We start from the raw sequence: 11,379 nt of genomic DNA, 5'->3' as shown, positions 1-11,379 counted from the left end.
TCTGTTGATTCATAGGGATAAGGTAGTTCTTCAGCTGAAGCCATCCTTTCTTCCTAAGGTGTTTTCAGACTTTCATCTGAATGAAGATATTGTGCTACCTTGCTTGTGTCCGAAGCCCAGTCATCCTCGGGAGTTTGCGTTACATTCCTTGGATGTGGTTCGGGCAATCAGGGTATACCTGAAGACTACGGAATCGTTCCGTAAAACAGATTCACTTTTTGTGATCACGGATGGCCCCAGAAAGGGGTTGCCTGCATCTGCCGCGACTATCTCCAAATGGATTAGGCAGACGGTGGTACAGGCTTATTCTATTAAGGGCCGGAATCCTCCGTTCCCTGTTAAGGCGCACTCCACTCGAGCGCTCAGTACTTCCTGGGCCTACCGCCATCAGGCGTCAGTGGTCCAGGTGTGCAAGGCGGCTACCTGGTCATCTGTGCATACCTTTACAAAATTTTATAAAGTTGATGTGATGGCATCGGCGGATGCCTCATTTGGCCGCAAGGTTTTGCAGGCCGCAATTTGAGGAGACCGGTGGTCTACCTTGAGGGTTTTTTTCCGTTGGAATTTCAGTTGAGTCTCATCTTTTGATTGATGAGCCTTTAAAACTTCTAGTTGGCACCGGTTGGGCCTTCTAGATTGGATTTTGATTTCCATTTTCCCACCCCTCAATTGTGGCACTGCTTTGGGACGTCCCGAGTTGATATTAATCAAGGAGGACTGCGTCTGTCAATGAGCGACAGAGAAAAATTGATTTTTGTAAGATCTTACCGTAAAATCCTTTTCTCTTAAGCTCATTGACAGACGCAGTACCCGCCCCTCTGTTTTTGAGTTGGGTTGGGTTAAATTCTCTAAACACTGCTTTGTGACATAACTGACTTCCTGTAGCAGAGAGAGAGAGAGGATATACCCCCTGGGACTGCCCCTAAGGTGTGGCCAGAACGTTTTTCTTTTCTGCCTAGTCCTACTCCTGTAGAGGGCAGTATAACCCGAGTTGATATTAATCAAGGAGGACTGCGTCTGTCAATGAGCTTAAGAGAAAAGGATTTTACGGTAAGATCTTACAAAAATCCATTTTTATCTTCCCTTACCCTTCCTTTAATTGTGTATTTCCTAACCAGTTTCCAAATAAAACCTCTTTACCTGGTAAAAGAAAATTGCTTCTACTAGTGAGATTAGTGGCAAATTGTGTTTCCATTTTGCTTGTCTGTAAATTGAATCCCAAACTTTAAAAAGTTTTTGGTCAATTCGTGTGTGTCTGCATCTAATGTTCTATATTTTTGTGGTATCCAGATATTTTTATATAACTGTGTCTTACTCTTCATTAATGTGTTCACCATCTTAACCCACCTTTTTTTACTTTTTGTGTTTGTCCATTCAACCATTTGTGGTAACTACCTCATTATAGTATCTCTTTATATCTGGTGCTGCAACCCCCCCTTATGTTTTTTCTCTACTCAATAACACAAACTTTATTCTTGGTTTTTTATTTTGCCAGATATATTTTTAAATCATTGTTTTTAGTGTTTTAAAAAAAATGGTGGTATTGGAATCATTTAAAAATGTATATAGAATTTTTGGAGAATTATAACTTTTACCATGTTAATCCTGCCCACCCAGGAGAGTGTGGATGCTGATATTTTTTTAATTTCTGTTTTAATCTCATTAAGGAGTAGGATATAATTTGCTTGGTACATATTCTCTACGAATGCTTTTCATTTCTTTTTCCCCCCATGTAAATAGGAACTCGTTTTGTAGAGCCCCCTCCTCTTTTTTATTTAGACTTATGTTCAAAATTTCTGATTTAACCACTTGCCGACCGCCGCACGACTATCTACGTCGGCGGTCAGCCCCTCACAGGCAAAGTGACGTAGGGCTACGTCACTAGCTTGTGAGGGTCTAGGGAGCGAGCACACGCCGCCGGAGGCACGCTCCCGCGTGGTCACGGACCCCCCCCCCCCGCGCGTGTGACCGGCGGACCCGATGTCCACCGGTCACTCTGCGATCGGCGGGGGAGAGGGAGAAAGTCAGGCGGCTTGTGTAAACAAGCTGCCTGTCATTCTCCCCTGTGTATGAAGGATGATCATACGGTTCTACTATGTAGAACCGTTGATCACTCTTCATACATCTGAAGCCACAGCCAATCACAGTAGAAAGCACGCCCCTAGGGACACACATAGCCCCTCCCTTTAAAAAAAAGTTAACCCCTTCACTGCCAGTGTATTTTTACAGTAACAGTGCATATGTATAGCACTGATTACTGTAGAAATGTCACTGGTAACCCCAAAAGTGTCAAAAATGTCAGTCAAGGGTCCGATTTGTCTGCCGCAATGTCGCAGTACCGCAAAATAAATCGCAGATCGCCGCCATTACGCGTTTAAAAAAAAACAACAAAAATGACAAAAATCTTTCCCTTTGTTAGTAAACGCGATAACTTTTGCGCAAACCAATCAAAATACGCTTTTTGCGATTTTTTTTTTTACCAAACATAGGTAGCATAAAACAAATTGGCCGAAAATGTTAAAAAATTTTGATTTTTACATTTTTTGGGGGGAATTTCATATAAAAAAATGTGAAAAATATTGCTATTTTTGCAAAATTTACGCTCTTTTTTTGTTTACAGCGCGTGATCAAAAAATCGCACAGGTGATCAAATACCACCAAAAGAAAGCTCTGTTTGTGGGAAAAAAAGGACGCCAAATTCGTTTAGATACAGTGTCGCACGACCGCGCAATTGTCCATTAAATTCACGCAGTGCCGAATCGCAAAATACCCCCTGGTCAGGAAGGGGGTAAAATCTTTCGGGGCTTAAGTGGTTAACCGGGTTGATTTTTAGTATTCAATAGTTTTTACAAACAGTGAAACAAAAGAAAGGGGTAGTATACAGAAAAGCGCCATACAACACGACAGTGAATGCAAGCATATAAAACATTGTCTCATCGTTATCAGATAATGCAACAGTGAAATACATGGCACTGTAATACATGAGGTACTGTAACTGTACTGCTGCAAAGGAGGCATGTTGAAGGTCCATAAGATACAACTGCAATATAGGAGAAAAAAGTGCATGCCGACCTCGGATGATAACATTTATTATTATGCTGACAATAACACACATATAGATTGCACTCACATGTTGGTCCTACAAGGATAAGCACATCTGTGGTAGCCGCCTGCTCCTCCTTAAAACCCCGTACTTTTATCACACACCTAAAATCCACAAGGACCCCGTGTGCTCCTCAGGGAGACCAATTGTGGCAGCCATGGATAGTATTACCATTAGGCTCTCCCAATATGTGGATCTCCATCTACAGCCACTGGTTACGTCCCTTCCAGCCTGTATTAGGGACTCTACACAAGTACTAGATATCCTTCAGAAATATAGGTGGGAGCCAAGCTATCTATGGCTATCCTTAGATGTGAGCTCCCTATATACCTCTATCCCCCATGAGGGTGGCCTAAAGGCAGTGGAGCACTTCCTGTCGGAAACCGAGTACATGCATCCATATCATTCAGAATTTATCTGTGCATGCACCAGGTTTGCATTAGAGAGGAATTACTTTGAGTTCCAGGGAGTACATTATAGACAAATATCAGGCAAAGCTATGGGTGCACATTTTGCACCTTGTTATGCAAATTTATTCTGGGAAAAATTCCATATTTGGACCCAGAATCCGTTTGCTGAGCATCTGGTATACAACGGGCGTTACATTGATGATGTGCTCATCATTTGGGATGGCACTGTTGATAAGGTGGATGAATTTGTTAAATACTGTAATGCTAATCCGTTTGGGATTAAATTTACGCATGTGGTAGATGCCAATTCTTTGGTATTTTTAGATCTAGAACTGTCTTGGAATCAAGAGGGAGTCATAACATCCAGGACACATTTTAAGGAAACGGCTGGTAACTATTACCTGCATTGGTAGAGCTGCCACCTACCCAAGTTGAAAGGGAATATTCCATATAGCCAATTCTGCCAGTTGCGTAGGAATTGCACAGATATTGTGGAATACCTGTCACAGGCAGAAATACTGGAAAGAAAATTTGTGGAACAGGGGTACCTGCTACAGCATATACATACAGCAAGAGACCGTTATCTAGAGGGTTGTAAGAATATGGAGTCTATAGGGAAGGATAAAGCCCCTCGGGATATATTGTTCATCACCAAATATAATGACCAACATTGGGCCATCAAGAGGGCTATCCAAAAACATTGGCTCATTTGGGGCAGTATACTGCCCTCAGCAGAGTGCTCCCTGTTAAACCCAAGATTGTGTTTAGATGGGCCAACAATATTAAGAGTATGGTGGCACCTAGCAAAATCAAAACCAAAAAACGCATAGATAGAGTTGCCAATATCCCCATGCTCTTTAACATGGTAGGGTCTTATAGGTGTAAGCAGAGTAGGTGCAAGGCTTGCTCCTTTATGGAACATGGTAAAAGCAGTTTCCTCTCCAGAAAAGGTCGTTCCTTTAACATCCAGCAGTTCATTAGTTGTTGTACCCAGTTTGTGGTATATGGCCTTAGGTGCCCCTGTGGTCTGCTCTATATAGGGAGGACAGTCCGGGCTATGCGCACCAGATTTGGAGAACATCGGCGCTACATAGAACACAAAAAGAATAAGCATAATGTACCTAGGCATTTTTTCAAAGTGCATGGTGGTAATATCACGGGTCTTGAATTATTTGGCATTGAAGCCATATCCATGTCTCTTCCGGAGGGGGAAAGGTTCTCCAGATTGTGTAGGCAAGAAATCTTCTGGATATTTTCGCTTGGTTCCATGTCCCCAGGGGGACTAAACGAGGAACTAGAGGCGAATACCATCATTTGATCCTCCTTTAGTAGCATTCTTCTATGCCAATATTATTGATGCGATATATAGCCAAACCTTGGTATATATACGTTTTTATACTCTTTAACTTTTTTATATATTTATTATATTAATATGGTGTGAGCGTATACATTGGTATCACATAACATATATATATGTGTAATTCATAATTATTATTAGTATTCTTATTTTGGTATTTCCTTTTTTTTTTTTTTTGTTTCGCTAAGCACTAAGTATGTATATTGTAATATTGATAAATGAGGTAAGGTGCAATTTCACCTTTGTTTTTATCATCATTTAATTATTCATTTAATTATTCTTTTAATTCTATTTCCACCTATTTTTCTTATATATATATATATATATATGTGTTTATTTAAGTAGGCAGTATATATGGCCAACATTTATTGTACATTATATTAGATTGTATTTACTGTGTTCTGAGTAGCCTGATAGCTCCTTGCTCCTCCCCCCTATAATGGGTTATATCAGTCCCTGGTCTGGCCCTTTAAATCTTTATTTTAGGGCTAGTGAATAAGGGTATAAATAAGGAGGCAGTATAGGAAGCAGGGCGGGACATGAAGAAGGAGGCTCCGCCTCCGAAACGCATAGTCCATAGCAACTACATTGTGGAGCAGCATCCCCTGAGATCCCGCCATCCATCTATCCACTACCGTTCGCAGCCTCGGCCGAGGCTCAGGGAAGCTTACCCTGCTTGACAGCTGACCTGTGCGCAGACGCATTGTGGTCTGCACAAATGTAACCGGCGGGGAGGCAATAGCAGGAAGTAGCAAGTGGATGGTGAGCGGGCTAGAGCGGTGCTTTGAGCAACGAGCCGCCATAGGTCAGACCGGAGACCACCCCGGAGGGATAGGAGGAGCAAGCGGCTACCACAGATGTGCTTGTCCTTGTAGGACCAACATGTGAGTGCAATCTATATGTGTGTGCAATCTATATGTGTGTTATTGTCAGCATAATAAACGTTATCATCCGAGGTCGGCGTGCGCTTTTTTCTCCTATATTGCAGTTGTATCTTATTGTATCCGCCACCCAGTGGAGTACAGGAGGAGCTGCAACCGGGAAGAATCCAATACAAACACACCACAGCAAGTAGGGACTGTACTAAGGATCAGTGCCTGTACACTGGTGAAGTGTTACATATATATTTTTATATGTGCATTGGTTGTTGTCAAGGTCCATGAGACCAACTAAACCAGATTACGAACGGGTGAGCAGAGGCCCCCGCCCCCAACCCAGACTCCCCAAATGGGTTCAAATTGTGTCCGTGGCAGGGCGCAGCCCCCCCCTGACCCCGTTCATCCCTCATGCCCACCCATAAAAAGAACCAGTATGAAAACATTACCGATAGATTTGGCCTGCATAGTAACGAGGTAATAATCTGGCGGTCACCCTCAAGTGACCAGTAAGGCACAGACCCATAGTCCGGGTTCCAAAGCTAAAGCTCCACAGCCCAGAGCATATATCCTCTCTCCAGCATCCAGACCCCCAAAAGAGAGAAAAAGCAATGAGTAGAAGGGTAAGAAGGAAAGGTATAATGACCTGAGCAGTATTGGGTAGAGAAATAAAAAGGGAAAAGGAGCAAAAGAAGGAGAATAAAGAGAAACAAACAAAACGTCCCCCCAGTGTCGAACCCCCCCCCCCCCCTCAGCTACGGAGCCCGTAAATACGCGATCCAGGAGTCCCACACCCTCTCGAATTTACGTTGCCTATCCAAACGATTGCTAGCCAACTTTTCATTTAGCATAATCCACTGCATTTTATGTTTCACCTGCAAGAAATTAAGTGCAGGTGTCTTCCAAGCACGCGCTATAGTGATTTTTGCCGCCAGGAGAATAAAAAATATAAGGGAGCGTGTATGTTTTGGCATCTCAACTGGCAAGTCTGAAAATAGCACTGTCTTGGCGTCCCTACCGATTCTCTGACCCGTCGCCGAGTGTATCAGGTTGATCACCCTGATCAAGTAGCTCCACCACACGTGATAGATATCCCCGTTCTGCCCACATTGTCTAAAACACTGGGGGGAAGTGCCTGGAAACCATTTAGCTAGTCTCATCGGCACCAAGTACCACTGGGACAGCACCTTATAATTTGCTTCTACCAAAGTGGTGTTAAGTATCCCCTGTGCACTATAGTCGACCACCTGTCCTACTCCTCTTCGTCAATAGATTCCCCCAAATCAGACTCCCATGCCAGCTGATATGAAGGCTTGGTAGCTGGATTAGTAAAGAGCCCATATAATTCAGTGATTCCCCCCCTGTAGCCCAGACCTCCCCATACATCTATTTTCGTACAGAGTTCTAGTCGTAATGTCAGTTTGGTCAGCCTTAAGGGTCCGAAGGAAATGGGTACTTTGGAGGAGGCGATAGGATTCCCCAGGGGGAATCTTCAGTGTTTCCCTAAAGTAGGGGAGAGGTCGTACCCCTTTATGGTCCAGAAAATGACCAATTCTATAAAGGCCTTTGTCAATTCACCACCAAAATTGAGACACCTAAAGCCCTGGTGGAAAGTAAGGATTATTGAAGAGGGGGGCTACCTGCGTGTGGGGGGACCTAAGAGGGTATATTTTACATGCTACATCCCACAGTCTCAAGGAGTGGGACAGAGAACCGGGTTGATTTTTAAATTCAAACGTTCCCCATATTTTTTTAGTTCTTTTATTAAGTTTGGGAGTGTTGTTTTTAGGGTTGGAAATGTAAAACAGGATGTCATCCGCATATGCTGCCACCCTATGTTCCTCTTTTTTGATTTTCACCCCTCCTATGTCTACATTGTTTCGTATAGTCACCAACAAAGGCTCAGATCACGTACCTGGTGAAGACTGGAATGTTGTGGAGGCCTCTCTTGCTCCTCCCGCCTGACACTCCTGAAGGTGGGAACAGAGAGTATAAGGCAAGGAGTGGCATGAGTGCCGTAGCGGCTAGCTGGTGGTGTTAACTCCGTAGGTGGGTACAGCTGGTAGTTGCAGTCCTTGGAACAGGGTACAGTGGCAGCTTGGCACCAAAGCGTGGGAGCAGTAGCCAGCGGAAACCGGGCAGTGAGGTACAGAATCAGCAAGCAAGCAAGTCCAGAAGATAAGCCAAGGTTGATAACAGTTGGGCAGCGCGGTACAGGGTAAGCAGGCAGATCAGATCCATTTAAGCAAGCCAAGGTCAGTAGTAAGCAACAGAACAGGAGCACGGGCAGAGGCAAAGTCCAGAGGCAGGCCGGGTCATACACAGGTGAGAAGTAACAACAGATCAGGTCTCAGAACCACGGGAACAAGCTGAAGACCATTCAGCAACTGCTCACAGTACTAGAGCAGTTTAAATAGGCCACTGGGAGCCAAATGCTAATTGGTGAGTGCAGGTGTGCAATGTGCACGGGTGTGAGCGAAAGTCTGTACTGGCCTTCTGGTGGAGAAAATCCGGTTTACCTTACATTCAGGCTCCCACGAGTTTTCCTCAGGACCATAACCTTTCCACTTGATTAAATATTGGGTACCTCCTCTCCCTCTCCTACAATCCACAACGGCCTCAATTTCATACTCCTCTTCATCGTCAATCATGATTGGTGCTGGAGGGTCCGGATTACGGGCAGGAAAGGGATCTGGTGCAGCAGGCTTTAGCAGGGACACATGAAAAACTGGGTGCATCTTGTACTTCTCAGGTAGAAAAAGTTCATAAGCTGTCGGATTTATCATTCTTTTTACAGCAAATGGACCGATGTACTTGGGGGCCAATTTCTTGGAAGGACAGGCCATCTTCAAATTAGTGGTTGATAACCAAACCCTGTCCCCTGGCTTGAGATCCAGATCACCCCTTCTCTTTTTATCAAAGAATTTCTTGTTGTCTTGTTGAGCCTTGGCAATAGCTTCCTGCAGAAGTTTATTGTTGCTTTGTAGAAACCTCAGTCGCTCCTGGACCGCTGAAACAGGTAAATCAAAGAATGCATCAGGTAAAAAGGAAGGATTGAATCCGAAGTTCGCAAAGAATGGAGTTTGACCAGTAGCTGAGTGGACAGAATCATTGTAAGCGAACTCTGCTAGAGGAAGGAGCGAAGCCCAATCATCCTGCGAGAAAGAAGAAAAACACCGAAGGTATTGCTCTAGGGTCTGGTTGGTTCGTTCCGTCTGACCATTCGTCTGGGGATGATATGCTGAAGAAAACCATGTCTCAATCTGAAGTGCCTTACAAAGTTCTTTCCAGAATTTGGACGTAAACTGGACCCCTCGGTCAGACATTATGCTCCAAGGAACCCCATGAAACCGTACTATTTCTTTGACAAATGCTTTTGCAGTCTCCGGAGCAGATGGTGTTCCAATCATTGGTACAAAGTGTGCCATCTTTGATAGCCTATCAATGATCACAAAAATAAAAGTAAAGTTTTCAGATAGTGGGAGCTCGACAATAAAGTCCATATTAATCATCTCCCAGGGCTTGGTAGGAATGGGCAAAGGCCTTAATAGGCCCCAAGCTTTAGTCTTGTCTCCTTTGCTTCGAATACAGGTTTCACAAGTCTTTACATAATCCTGGCAATCCGACCTCAGGCTAGGCCACCAAAAAGACCGTGGTAAAAGTTCCAGAGTCTTGCGCATCCCAAAATGCCCTGCCAAAGGGTGGTCAAGACTGACTGGCGAAGACTTGAAGGTACAAAAACTTGTTGCTCATGGACGAACAATCCATCCCGTTCTTGCAATTGTGAATCACATGGTGGACCTTCCTCCTTTGATGCTTGTTTGAGCTGTGACACAAAATCTCCTTGCAGTAACAGAAAATTTTGCGAGGATAGGATGGTGTCAGGTTGAGTAGCTTCCTTTACTTCCAGAAACATATGTGACAGGGCGTCAGGTTTCCCATTCTTAGAACCAGGTCTATAGGTTATGTGAAATGAGAATCTTGAAAAAAATAAGGCCCACCTGGCCTGACGGGGTCTTAGACGCTTATCTGTACGGAGATACTCTAAATTTTTGTGATCAGTGAAAATCAGGATTGGATGACTTGCTCCCTCAAGCAGATAACACCATTCCTCCAGAGCGGACTTGATGGCGAGTAACTCACGGTCTCCCACATCATAATTTCTCTCTGATGGACTGAGTTTTCTTGAGAAGAAAGCCAGGGGATGTAGAAGAGACTTAGCGACTTGTCGCTGAGATACGATAGCACCAACTACATTTTCCGAAGCATCGACTTCCAGGACATAAGGTAATGCAGGATCAGGATGTTGCAGAATTGGTGCTGATGTAAAGAGAGCTTTTAATTTATCAAAGGCGAGTTGCGCTGCCGGAGTCCAATGAAATCGGGTGTTTTGTTTAGTAAGCTGTATTATGGGGCTGATGATAGCTGAGAAGTTCTTGATAAATTTACGATAAAAGTTAGCAAATCCAACAAATCTCTGGACTCCTTTTCGATCTGTTGCCACTGGCCACTCAAGAATGGCACTAACTTTTTGTGGGTCCATTGCAATGCCTGATGTTGCGATAATAAGCCCCAGAAACTGGATTGTTTCTTTCTCAAATTCTCACTTCTCAGCCTTTGCGTATAACCGATGTTCCTGGAGATGGTTGAGGACCTTTTTGACGTGCAGCCGGTGTTCTTCAATGGAAGGGGAGAATATGAATATGTCATCAAGGTACACAATCATGAAAAGGTCGAGGAAGTTCCTAAAGATATCATTGACGAAATGCTGGAACGTTGCTGGGGCATTACACAATCCAAAGGGCATGACTAAATACTCAAAATGCCCAAAGCAGGACACGAAAGCTGTTTTTCATTCATCCCCCTTCTGGATCCTTACTAGGTTACATGCACCTCGAAGGTCAAGCTTTGTGAACACTTTCGCTGTTCTGAACCGCTGGAAAAGTTCTGGAACAAGAGGAAGAGGGTATCTGTTTTTAATTGTTACTTTGTTAAGCACTCTATAGTCCACACAGGGTCTCAGGGTGTGATCCTTCTTTTCAACAAAAAATATTCCAGCCCCAGCAAGGGATGTGGATGGATGGATGAATCCCCTTTCTAGGTTTTCATTAATGTATAGGCGCAATGTCTTAAGCTCAAGTTCTGATAGGGGAAAAATAAGTCCGAATGGAATCTTGGCCCAGGGTAACAGTTCAATTGGGCAATTGTACGGCCGATGGGGCGGTAAGGTCTCAGCATTCTTCCTATCAAAAACATCTAAGAAATCATGGTAAGGTAATGGAACATATTGTGAAACTGAAGTCTCTGGTTGCAGTTCCATAAGGGGGGCCGAGTTGGTGACCGTATTGGGAAAACAGTGTTGCTGGCAGTAGGTGGTAGGGAATGAAACAGCTCGAGACTCCCAGTTTATTTGGGGATTGTGTGCCTGCAACCACGGAATGCCCAGGATGATGGGCAACAAAGGTGATGGGATAATGGGGATAATGTCCAGGGTTAGTTAGGTATTCTGAATGATTAGAGGAGGTTACTGCCAGTAGCGGACAAGTTTCTTGTGTGATAGGACCTGACTTGAGATTCGAGCCATCCGCCAAATTAATCTTCAGATGCTGCATTTTAGCTTGCAGTGGGACCTTG

The sequence above is a fragment of the Pelophylax lessonae genome, assembly GCF_965119305.1.
Source record: "Pelophylax lessonae genome assembly, chromosome: 9".
Taxonomy (NCBI): domain Eukaryota; kingdom Metazoa; phylum Chordata; class Amphibia; order Anura; family Ranidae; genus Pelophylax; species Pelophylax lessonae.
Note: the sequence above shows the minus strand (reverse complement) of the source record.